The following is a 13,996-nucleotide window of genomic DNA, read 5'->3' on the forward strand; positions in this document are numbered from 1 at the left end:
AAGTCATTCTACCACCTGTTACAATATACAAAAACGAAAATAACTGAGTATAACGAAATTATTTTATTTTAATATTGTGACTTTATGAATCAAATGTCATTATATTTGACTTTAATATCATTAGATTTAAAATATTTTATTCGTTATATTATTTTATAATATGACAGCTATATATAGCGATAAGATCTAGATAAGATAGATTTTCTTTTATTGTTATTATTATTTATGCATATGAGAAATTGGAGTTAAAAACACATTTAAAGACTTTAAATAGGAACAAAAAACTCAAGAAGCCCACAAAAAAAAAATTTTTACTATAAAAATTGTAAACAAATCTCTAGACACAGAAAAAAAGTGCCTTTACTTAATTTCGTAGCATTGTAGATCAAAAAGTGAATATGGCTGGCGTTTTTTGTGAAATTTTGGGCTTTGTAAATTTTAATAAATGTGCATAAAATAAGTTATTATTGTTTCTTTATTATGCAATACAAAACTATTGTGTAATTATGAGTTTATTTATTTGAAAAGGTAAAATTATTCTAAGTTTAAATGTCGAAATATGTGAGAATTGAGCATAAATGCAAATTTAACAGGTTGGATTAAAAATTAAAATGCAAATTTTCAGGTTGGATTGAATATTAGAAATTTTTTCATATACTCGTAAAATCAATGATCAATCTTTGCTTCCGAAATAATTTCAATCGAGACAATTATAATGAATATGTAAAAAAAATTAACGTTAATGTGGCCACCGTATGCCCAATTATGCTGTCTTGTCAAAGAAATGTTTAAGTGAAAATTGATGTCGCTGTTGTCGCGTCTTTTGTTAAAGAATTGTTTCTTATCTTCTAGGTAATGCTGTACGATCGTCTCGTTGCAAATTAGTGCACGTGTTTGACACAAAATATTGCTGTAAGTGCTTACCCTATATCATCAGTATAAAAGAAATAAGAAATACTGGTCACAATCCCTAATCCTAGAGTTTCGGATTCGACGCTCTCGGTAATTATTATTTCAAATCGAAATACTGTACAGATATAAAAGGAAATTAATGCTACAGCAATAGTCATACTTTCATAGATGGACGAAAATATATTGAATTTTGAATTATTTGATACGAGAATAAATATGATGAGAAAAGTTAGTATACACAAAGATTTTTAGGGCCAATGATATTTTCTTGCCTATTCTTCTTAACGCTTTCTTCACTTTATGGGCAATGTAGGAAAAACAGAACGAAGTGATTTGAGACTTTAGTAGAAATTGCAGTAGCAGTGAAAATCGATAAGGAATTAATGCAGAGACAATTTTTTCTAGAAGAGCGATAAATTTAAAATTTTAAGGCATTCCAGAACAAGCAGAAATAATACTTGCACCCAAACAAAAAAAATTCACGGGAATTAAAGAAAAACTTAAAATTCGTAATGAAATAGAATGGAATATTTAAAACTGAATCAACGTTTAGATGCCGGGCCGAATCTAGGAGAGTGAATGGCAGAGCTGTGGTAATAATTTACCTTGCAATTGCCTAAATGACAAAAAGGTGGGAAAATTCCAGATTTTTAAAATATTCGGCCCACTATAATATGCATAAAAGATTCAATGAGTTCTACAACTGTAGATTGAAGCAATTCGCTCTAATTTTAAATGAACTCTTTTGAATAAAAGTCGTCTATCTTGCAAACCTTCTTTATTAATTCGTGCGGAAGCTACTTTGCTGAGGGTTAGACTGCAATAATTCTAAAAAACCAATTTTATTTGCTTTAGAATCCAAAAGTATCGTGCATATTTTATTTATTCGCGAAGAACAAACTGAAACACTATCTTTTTCCTTAACTTTTATTCTTATTCAGATTTTAGTCTATTTAATATTTTTAAGAACTCAAATGATTTTAAAAAATCTAGAATTATTTATTCTTTATAAAATATTCACAAATAAAATGAATTTATATGTAAATGAATAACGGTACAATGCGGTATAATTTATAATCATATTGTCAAGTCCATGTCAAAATTTCTGTACCATGTAAGGTCTATTAAAGTCAGCAAACATAGAAGCATATAAATATTTGTTTTTTTTTTTTTTTTAATTTATGAATTATGTAATAATTGTATTTTTAGTGGGCGTATGTATATTGTTCAAAAAAATTCTCGTACTTGACAAAATAAATTTTTTTTAGGTAAAGATTTTTCCTTTTTTAATATTTACAAAAATTTTGTGTACCTAAATTTATGTATTTATTGCATATATATATACAAGGGGTGATAAATGTCAAAAGTTTAAGAAAATATTTTGCTTCTTTCAATTAAATTAATAAAATATATCCGTGAGAATTTTATTAATTTGTATATATACAATATACATACTCGTACATATGTATATGTATCAATGACATATTGTATATACAATGGCATTGAAGATTTTCTGAAAATTAGGGAAGAACTTATAGATTGTATATGAATTGAATCTATAAAAGGTTAGATATACCATTGATGGATTAAAGATTTTATGATTAAGTAATAAAATGAAATTTATGATGCTTGTTTGAAATTATTGAATTATACTACAAAGAGAACCTAATATACAAATATAGGAGCTCTCTAGGAGTTGTTTTTATATCCCGCAAAGAGACAATATTCTAAAGAGTAGCCATTTACTATTGAGAAGCTATTTCATATATATAAGTAAGTAACTTATTAGAAGTTTTTGGGCTTGTCTTATAAATTGTGCTGACAAACATTTTGTAAAAACAGCATGAAATTTCATATTATATAATGTTTATATTAATTTGCATAGTAAGTTTCTGAATCGGTGATTGAATTAATTTTAAATTTTGAAAAAATGAAAATTTTGTTTATAATTAGAATATAATTTAGATTAATATTTAAATTTAAGAAACTGAGCATATTAGTTTTTTTTATAGCTTAAGCTTCCAATATAGTCTATAGCCAATTTTGTTACAGTAAATGTCCTGAATACTTGTAACAGATAGAGATTTTTTATATTTCATTTTATTTAGAAATATGGTCATTATCATAACAGTGAATTGTATAAATTATTTAATTTGCTAAGAAAATTAATTTCATAAGATTCAATTTTTACATTTTCGGCTAGTTAAACTTGTTTATTTCTGAAAATGTAAAATAGTTTCAAAAATCTATGTTTCCCGGTAATGCTACACACTTAAATATACATATTTTGCCACCGAGAGAAGGGAGTAAAACAAATATATTTTCCAAATTAGTCTAATTGACTAATATTTTTGACTCTTTTGATTCTATATATTTTTTGAATATTTAAAGCTCAAACTTTAAAAAGTTTTTTGAATTTTTAATCAATTCTCCATTTCCGGAATATTTTCGGAACATATTAGGCATTAAACATTGGTTTTGTAAATTTTGTTACTTTGGAATATTTCCGAAAATAAATTCAGGTTGTTGACATAATAGTGCTATAATTTTGAGGCTTGATTCGGTAAATTATAATTTTTTAAAATTTAGAGATTTGTTAATTTATTTCGATGACAAAAAGAATGCATAATTATATGAAAATATGCTCAATTTTTTCTTATATAATAATCTAAAATGCAAAATTGAGTTATGGTTAATGTTACGATTAAGAAAGAGTTATGGAAAATTAATACCATTAAAAGTTAGTCAAATTTTAAATTGACTTGCCTCATTTATAAAAGCATCTCTCACATAAGTTTCCACAAAGCTCAAATTAGCGTGAAACTAGATGCAGGAATTCTTAATTAATTTTTTTATACTTTTCTAAAATGATACGAAGGATTCGGAAGCAATACCTCATTTCTTTAGATTAGGTGAGTAATATAGTTGCTAAAAATGAACAATAGTGTGGATTAATTTGTTAATCCAAAAAATTTATCTGAAAATGATAAAATTCCATTACTTTATATGAGCATACGCATACAATTATGGGTTATTCTCAAGTAAAGGCAAAAAAAAAACTGAATTAAATTGATTAAAGGTGAAAGTGATCAAAAGGTTTTTTGATTATATTGCTGCAACAGGTACAAAACTGTTATGACTGCTTTGTTTTTCTTTTTAAATTGAAAAAAGGTGTGAAATTTTTACTTTTCTTTGATATCTGTTTTAAAGTTAAGTAAAAAGATAAAACGAAACGTGACGCTGTGGATATTTTTTCTAGTCAGTTTGTATCGGCAATGTTTTCCTTTAATTTCAACAAATGTAATATGATGGGTGCGACAAAACAAGAATTTATCGCTTGCAAGGACAATTGAATAGGAGTTACCGAATTAAGACGTAATGAAATTTTTTCTTCATTATTTTGGTTTTATTTCTCTTTGTTTGTAAAATATTTTCCCTTTTCTTTTTATTATTCATTTGTGAAATTTGGATTATTAAATTAAGAGTTCAACATGATCAAAGATTTATTTTTCCTCTAAAGACTCATATTTAGGAAATAATTACAAAAAGTATGTTAAATTGAAGGAAAATTATCAAGTCTCATTATTCATCATTGCTTTGGACAATAATAATAATCATGATTTGAGTAGATCAAAAAGTGAATTGTTTGATTGGAAGCTAATTTCATATTTGTTTTGATTTGTTCTAATTATTTCAATCTCATTGTTTTCTTTTTGATTTTAATCTGATCTAGATGTGTTAATAATGAAAACTCTAAACACTTTCTATGATATAGATTTTAATGGAACCATTTGATTCCGAAAATTCGGCAATTGAGACAGCTTTTGATTAGTTCTTGATTAATACTTTAAAAACTAACAGACTTCCTTTGTGGAGTTCGTTTGAGTTTGCAGAAATTTTTTCCATCGAATTTAAAATTAGAGCGGAATTGATGAATTCAATTAATTAACAATATAGATAACCAAAATTTGTTGTCATTTTCTAAGTTGCTACTCAGAAAACTTTAAGAAATTATCCATTTTAACTATTACGAATATAATTGGGTACTAATAAATTTGCACCAAGGTCTGTTTCATTTCTTATTTTTATTCCACAAATTTATATTCAAGTATGCACCCATGCAACTGTATAATCGCATTATATTAAGCAATCAAACAGGCTGTAATTTAGTAATTTCAAATAATCTAGTTGGTTAAGTGTGCGCGCAATTAATTTGCAATTAAACTAAATTTGCAAAACTAAAAATTGCATGTCTGTCGGAATTTTTATCAATTTCGTATATTTATATTTTAATCAAACAAGACGATGATAACTACTGACGAATATAAGAATTAAAGTTATTTTACCATACTAACCACACTATCATATTCACCCAAACTGTATTTTAATTTATTACTTGTTCAAACTTAACATTATTTATATATTAGTTATAAATTAGTTATAAATATTTTGAATTGTCGAGTAATTTATTGTTTTTGAAATAATATTTTGTATGATATCGAACAATATGTTTGATCAATCGATTGTATGAAGTTAGAAAACTAAATTTTATTGATCAAACCATTTGTTTTTTGTTTATAAATTAAAATTTTTGCTATTAAATTGATTCGATGCCACATTAAATTGAACGCATGTTTAAAATAAATTGAACTCCGAATAAAGTAAAAATTTTCGCAATTTGTTTGAAAAACAAACAAAAATCTCATTCCTTTATTATTTTGTTTTGATTTTTTAATTTATAATAAAAATGCCTTAAGGCAGACATTTAATATGCCGATGTGCTCTTATATATTAAAGTTTTTTCTTATTTGAAATTGCATGGAGCAAGCAAGAAGTGTAAAGATTTTACCTAATATATAATTACATATAGTTTAGTATCATATTATAAGAAAAACTTAAATCAAAATCACAATATAAGAAGAAAAAACAAATAACGCAATTTAAAGTAACGCAACTCATACATACATGCATACATACATAATTTATATAGAGAAATTAACGATTAAACTGAATAATCCGTCAATTAAAAGACCATGCGCGGGCGTTATTACATTTGTGCATTATTTCCTGTAGGGTTAAATTATAGCTAAAAAATTAAATTAATTTTTCTTTAAAATCTGGTTTTTTTGTTTTTTTTTTTTTAGATTGTTGGCGTTTAATTACAGTTTTTTAAAATTATGTTTGTATAAAAACAGCAAATATTATGTGTAGCTATTATATATAATATGTGTATGTATATATACATGAAACAATATGCGTTATAAGCGGATTACAAGAGATTCTTTTTCCATTATCTTGTTGAAAATTGTGACGTAATTGTTAGTATGTATTCTTTTTTACTATTATTGTTAAAAAATAAGTTCTTATTTTGCTGCATAGTGAGATCTTAGTGCTAATATTAATAGTATAAGTATAAAGTTGCAATAATTTTTGTTAAAAATATGATGGATTATGCTGGATCTTCATTTTTACCAACCACATTGCATACTATGAGTCACGTTATGTGATGGCGTTAAATTTCACATATTGAGTTTTCAGCGGAAAGGCATTCCTGGTGAACCGTTAATAGACTATTTTTAAAAAGATGTAATGAATTGGTCAATTCTTCTTAAAATTTTATATATAACCTCAATTACGACAATATTAAGAGCCTGTTGTGGTTCGTAAGACAGTCAACTGTTTATCACATGTTTTTGGAATACCGGGGTCTCGGAAAGCGTATTTTCAGTAGTGGCCCAAATTTAAATTTTTAGTTTAATCAGAGAATGAGCCTCTACTAAGAACCAAATTTAGAATATAGGAATTTAAAATATTGAAGGTAGAAGGGTACTAATTGTAAAATGTGCAGCTACAGTAATGTTCAATAACCACTAAAATGTTAACATTCCCATGTTAACATAACAGTAATGTTCAATAACCACGATAAGTCTTATTAACATTCCCAAATTTTTTTAAAAACAGAACGTATAATGCAATACCAAATATTTGACATAAACTAAAATTTTTGTATGATAGATGCATGATACATTGCATTATTTACTTAAGAATATTAAGAGTTCTCTGCGGAACCTAAACCCAAAACTTTAAATATGTATTGATGGAAACTGCACTGGAAAATTTCTATTGGAAAATAGTAGATTACAATAGCAATCAGTGTTGATACGAGTATTCAATTTGCTTTAGTTTTATGCGCTATACATATCGTATTTAGCGATTGCTTGAGGATCTATTGTTAACTTGAATTTTTCAAAAATTTTAAGTTTAACTACAGTAAACGCAACAATTTTACAAATGGTAAGGTTTATGTTTGATTTGAAAAGTGCCTCGAATTCTAGAAATGTGCTTTAAATTATGTGTATTATAAACAAAAAATATTTTATTGTACGTTTGTATAATTTTTGCAAAAATTATAAAAAAAAGGTTATTCGTCGCCTTCGCAAAATAATAAATGAAGGGTACATAGTAGCAAAATGTGTTGTTTTAAATAATCTTTAAAATTACGCTATATTATTATGTATACAATTATTTCTTTATAATTAATATACATACATATATCCTGCTAAAATTTTTTATATGATTTTGTAGTTTAAGGTTAAATCGTAATTCATGAATAAATATTTTTCAAGTAAAACAATAAAGGAATAATATGGGACCCGTGGTGCGGAAATATAATGTTTTTAATAAAATTTTTAAAAGTTTAATGAAGTACCAATAGCAAATTTTGTTAAGGACATTGTTTGGCTTTAAATTGAAAAATTATTGGTTTTAAAAGATTCTGTAATATTTCATCTTGAATTAAAATCATTTTTTTAAAAATAGCAACTTTGAATCCTCAAAATTTTTTTATCAAATCATCGAAATCTCTATATTAATTTTGGAAAATATAAAAAAACAATTTCGATGTCAAGTTAATCCAGCCGGCAATAAATCTTAGGCATTAAAATATAAGATTAACATTTAAATTATATTTTAAGTGAATCATTACAATGTTTTATAATCTAATAAACTTTCATGTTTTTTTCTCAATTCAATAGAAACATTTATTAAAATTCGCTACACATTTTTATGTCATTGACACTTATTATAACTTATTTTATTGATCGTGAGTGTAAATGGTGTGCGATAAACCTAATCCAAAATTTTCGTTGTATTTCTTTTGCTATTTTTTAAAAAAAATAAAATCCGAATTCGAATAATAGAACAATAGGAAATATTTCCTATTTCCAATAGAAAAATAAAAAAAAATTTCAATATTTAGAGGTACAAAAGCCTTATGATATATGAAACTATGTAACAATATTAAAACATCCATTGTAATCGAAAATAAAGTTGGGTCAAACCAATGGTTTGTATTGTAGCACTTTTCCCTTCAACAACTGAAAATACTGCTTTTAAAAACAGTCTATGTATATCCACCACACTATTAAATTTATTTTCATTCATATACGAAACTCGTTCTACGTAGGATTGCATATGTTCAGGATGAACCATTTATGCAGTCTTTGAAATAAAGCAAAATTTAATATAAAAAGGGGTTAACATAATGCTCGATTTTAAGGGTTAATTGTGTGAGTTAAGAAAAATAATTATATTTTTTAATGTCATGGAATTTACCGTTAACTTTTTGCGTTTATAGAAATTTGAAAAAACTTGCGGTTTCATAAATATAAGGTGTCAAAAATGCAAATTTTACAAATTTCAAGAGGTCATAACTTGAGAGGGGGTGGAGATGGAAAAAAATTTTCTTCTAACGAAATGAACTACTTATTAATGTCTAAAAGCCCCTAAAATTTCAAGCTTCTACAGGCTGGGGTCTAGAAGAAAAACGACATCAAAAATTTGGAAAAAAAGGACTTTAGATAACGGTAAATTTGAACGGCCATTTTGTTTTTCTAAAGTTTAACTATAGTATACCGCGGTAGGGGAAGCAACCCACTGCCTTTCTGCGTTTGCAAAATTTCAAAAATGCTTATGGTTTCATTGCAACAAATAGTTAAAATAGGACATTTTTAGTGCTTTGGGGGGGTATAACTTCTAGAGGGGGGGAGATAGGTAAAAATTTTGTTCTACGAAAATAAGTTTCTAGTAAAGATCTATGTACGTATTAAATTTCAGCTTTCTATCTTTAAGAATGTAGAAGTTTTGTAAACAGACACACGGACGGACGGACGGACGGACGGACGGACGGACAGAGTGAAACTAATAAGCACTTTTTTTCAAAAAATTTTTGGAAAAGTGCTAAAAACAAAAAATTCGAATTCGAACATTTTTAAAAACTTTAGTCTAATATTTTTTTTTACACTAACACGTCATATAGGTATAATATAAAATTTCAAATAGAAGAGACCACCAAGACTATACGGTGGTCTCTCGAAATGAATTTTAAAAGATTTTGGCAACATTTTTTTTTTCGGTACAATTTACATAATGTAATTTTTTTCTACATGTAATAATATGCAAATCTCGGTAAGTTCGCACGATATTCAATGGCTTTTATGAACATTTGTTAAAAATTATAATTTTTTTTTTTTTCATTTTTCTAATTTCTTTTTTTTTTATACATATATATTCAAACGAAACCCGATCATCAAATAACAAATATTATTTTTATTTTGCATAAAATGGCACTAATCGATATGAAATTGAATTTGAATAGTTAATAAAATAAATATATTCGTTATAAATATAGGGTTTGTTCTTGAAATGTGTTGTCAAAATGCGGCAGTTGGTAGGTCAATGCATTCAAAATTTTGCACTTCATTTCATGATCTTTTTCCTGTAAGTAACTTAAAAAGTTGGAGAAAGAGCATACAAGAAAGGGCGAGACGGAATAAAATCAAGTATTCTATTTCAGCAATATACTGAGAAACATAAATCAATAAAGATTCCAGAAAATTCTAGAATTATAGTAAATTTCTCTGATGCTCCTTTGGACGCTATTCGCAATCTATATTTTATAGTATACATATTTTATTAGCTTTGGCGATATGAATACAAAATCACTGAAAAATATTAAAGAAAATTTTTTTTAATGGTCAAACAAGTGTTGGCCGAAAATGCCGAAAAATATTTCACTACTAACAATAAATGTAATCGATTGATTTGGAGAATTTTCGGTTAAAAGTTTATTTTTTGTCGTTAATATATTGTCAATACATTTGTATTCGAAATAGAAATTCGAATCGAAAAAGTTGTTTTAAATATGGAGAGAGGGGGTAGGGAATTTTCCATTAAATAAACTAATTATTTATTAAATGCTTAGTAAAATTTTACTTTAAAATGAATTCATTTAGCAAAATTCATTTACATATATGTATCAAAATTTTAGTGAAGCACAGTCGAACGGGTAAAGTGGATTTAAAATTTTAAGACCCTGTACTATACATATATAGATAAACAAAATAAAAACAGAATTGTAAACGTGATAAAATATTGAAAGTTGGCAAAAAAAAAAAATAATCTGGCCTAAAGGTGTTAAAATAAAAATTTATCTTTGCATAAATCGAAAATAATCTTGTGTATTTGAATTGAATTTTAGATAGAAAAATATAGTTACTATTGTTATTATACTAAGATTTTATACAAGTATGTGTTTATTGTATTAACTTTAATAAAATAAATTTTATTTTATTCATGTAGACATTTTTATAACTTCTGCTTTTTTTTAAAGAAAAAAATATTTGTTATTATTTTGCTTAATACAATTAGGAGATACCAAGGATGAGAAACAAATCTAACAACATATTATTGTGAATTAACACAATGTAATCGTAACATTTATCATAATATTCATGAAACTGTTATATGTATGAAAATATATCAGATGCTACCTGCTGAAATCAAATGAATATACCTTACAGATTACAATTATGAATGTAGATCAAAGATTATTTTATATAGATTGTGATAAAACAAAAAAAAAATAAAAGAATGTAATTTATTAAATTTGTAATTCACATGATTACTAAGTATTTGTTTTGTTTACATTGATTGCTACATACAATCTACTATTGAAACACACAATAACAAGAACATATATATTTATAGGATTGTGCCTATTGCATTAATTAATTATTATTGTGTGTTTCAATAATAGATTGTATGTAGCAATCAATGTAAACAAAACAAATGCTTAGTAATCATGTGAATTACAGTATAAGCAATGTGGAGAACATTTCGTCGGCAATTTCTTCATGCCTCTGTAGCTTAGTTGGTAGAGCGTGCGCCAAGAAAGCGGTAAGTCACTGGTTCGAGTCCAGTTCGAGGAGAAAAATTTTTTAATTAATTTTTCTGCCTTTTACTCGTTCCTTTGATTACGTCATCCATCTGTTCTGCAGTTGCATGAAGAAATTTCCATTAAGTTAAACTCTTAAAGTTCTTTAAAAGATTTTTTTCAAATATCTTCCAAAATATTGCTGCCACAGCCATAAAATCAATCATATATTGCCGGATTCTGCAATTTCTGTATTCATGAAAAGAATTATTCGGCATCGCCTAGTTAAAGAAAAAAAATCCATTTAAAAATTTTCGAATAAGGCATTTTGTTTTTCATTTTCTGAGTGTTGCAATACTCAAAAATGTCATTATTAATCAAATTTCAAATATTAGGAACAAAAAATATACGTTGTCTCAAAAATTTAAAAATAAATTTAATATAAATATTAAATTAAAACTAATTAGATGATTAAGTTTTCGAGAATTTTAGTAAAACGAGCTCGATTTTATAATTCATATATAAATATATGGTTTATAGTAATGATAATAATATAAAAATCCCATTCACAATAGACACCGCTAAAAATCTTATTTGACAGCTATTAACATTGGGAGACAAGTAATTATATGTTTATCTAATGTATACTAAAAATTATTCGAAAATAACAAAAAGCGTGACCATGTAATTGCATGCAAGTGTTTCTATTGCTGTTAATCACATAAAAGTACGATTAATCCACCTCCTATATTAAGAATTTTTTTTGTTTTTTTTTTTTAGATTTAATCAAATGATTTAAATCTTTAAATAATTTTAATCAATATTTTATTTATTGTTTTTATTTTGTGTAATAAAATTTTATGTGTAATATTCAAATGAGGGTGTAACTATTTGCTAAAATATTGATTCCATTTCATTTTTCAAATTTTTTAAAATTAATGAAAAATGGGTAATTTTGTATTATTGTAAATGTTTAATTTAAAGGAAATTTTATGTTTTGTTTCTGTTTTTATAGATTTTTTATAATATTTGCATTGGTTTACATTAAATTTATTTATTATTGTTGTATAAATAGCAAAAATATTAAATTTTAATTGGTTTCATAAATATTTTCAGATTTCAATTATAAATATTTTATAGAAATGTATAAATTTCTATTCTATTCTATAAGTAATTTTAACAAAATTTTTCAAAAATTTTAATTTGATTTTTTTAATTTCAAAAATTTCGATTAGAATCTTTTAAAATATTTTGTAATGTGACATAAAAGTTATTTTATTTATAGGAGACCTTGATTGTAATGAAAATATTCTATAAATTTTTATACTTTTCAAAAATTTAGAACTAAATAACGTAAACTAGTATGGTTGTCAATTATAAATTCAGATAATTCGTGGTATATCTTGTAAATTATAAAACTTGAAGTTAATATGTACGATAATTTCTTATATTTCGATATATTCTTCGATTTTTTTTTTAATCTATTGAAAAAATGATTAAAATAACAAAACTGTAAAGCAGCTTGGGAAAATTTTAAAATTCACAATGATTAAAATTCCATGTTATTATACTAAACTTTAGTTTCTTATTGTGAATAGGGGAATGAGTACTTAAATAGTCAAGAGTACTGTAGTCAATATTAAAATCTTTATAAAACAATTTACGTACCCTTACAAAAGTGTAATATTAAAAATGTAAAAATATCTTAATTTCAATAATTTTAAAAGAATTTAGATTTTAAATTTATAAGAATAAATTCAATTAAACATACCTACAGTCCCATTGGCAATTCGTGTTGAAATTTCTGTAATTTTTTGCTACATACAAATATATATGCAGTTTGCAAACATTTAACATTTAGTTGGGGAGGTGTTATATCAGTAATAAATATTTTAGTTAAAACAAATTATTCTTAAGTTAAATTTCAACCAATTTGAATACTTTATAATACTTGGAACAATTCCATTTAATTTACATAATTTTTTTTTAGCAATATTCTTTATAAATTATACAGAAATATACACAATGGAGATTATTTTATTGACGGATAAATGATATAAATAATTTTCCAGGTTTTAATATATTTCTAACAAAATTGAAAAAATCTACGAGGCAGAGTATCCATGTCCGTTTGGGTATCCTTACGTTCATTATGGTGCAAAAATGAAATTTTTTATGGAAATGGATTTTTGTGAGAAATTAGCTTGACTAGAAAAAAAATTTTATTCACTTTTCTTCCTCCAAAGTAGTAGACACATAAAGTCCCTTTAACTAATTGTTTTGAAACGAAACAGCAAACATTTTATCAATTCTCAAACGGAACATTTTGTAAGGTAATGTTAACTTGTAAACCCATTTTTTTCCAATATTCCATATCGTTTTCATCTAAAACTCAAAGTTGTATAGAAGCCTGATATATTAAGAATCCTTTTTCAAATATCTTAGCTTTTTCAAAATTGTGTGCTTTGCCGCCAAAAAATATATTTACCTTAATTCATTTAATTAACCGTTGGATTCGGCCATTAGTTGAAGTTTCTTTTATTTTAATTTTTGTTGTCATCCTAAATGTATGCAATTTTTATGATATATTTTATTAATGAGAATAGAGTACCAATTATGTAAGTTGAAAATTATTTTTTTAAAAAAGAATACGAGTATTTTGACTTCTTCAATGGAAATTTGCTTCTTTACAAGCCATTGGTTTCTCACGAATTTATTTTTTTTTTTTTGTATTATAAAAGAATTAAAATCGTGACATAAAATTAATAGATCAATCTACTGTAAATAATATTAAAAATGCAAAAATATATAAAATGTCATAATAGCTATGCAAAATTTCAAAATGTCAATTGTTAATAATCTGACCATTTA

This window comes from Condylostylus longicornis, unplaced genomic scaffold, assembly GCF_029603195.1.
Source record: "Condylostylus longicornis isolate FDR11 unplaced genomic scaffold, ASM2960319v2 ptg000148l, whole genome shotgun sequence".
Classification (NCBI taxonomy): domain Eukaryota; kingdom Metazoa; phylum Arthropoda; class Insecta; order Diptera; family Dolichopodidae; genus Condylostylus; species Condylostylus longicornis.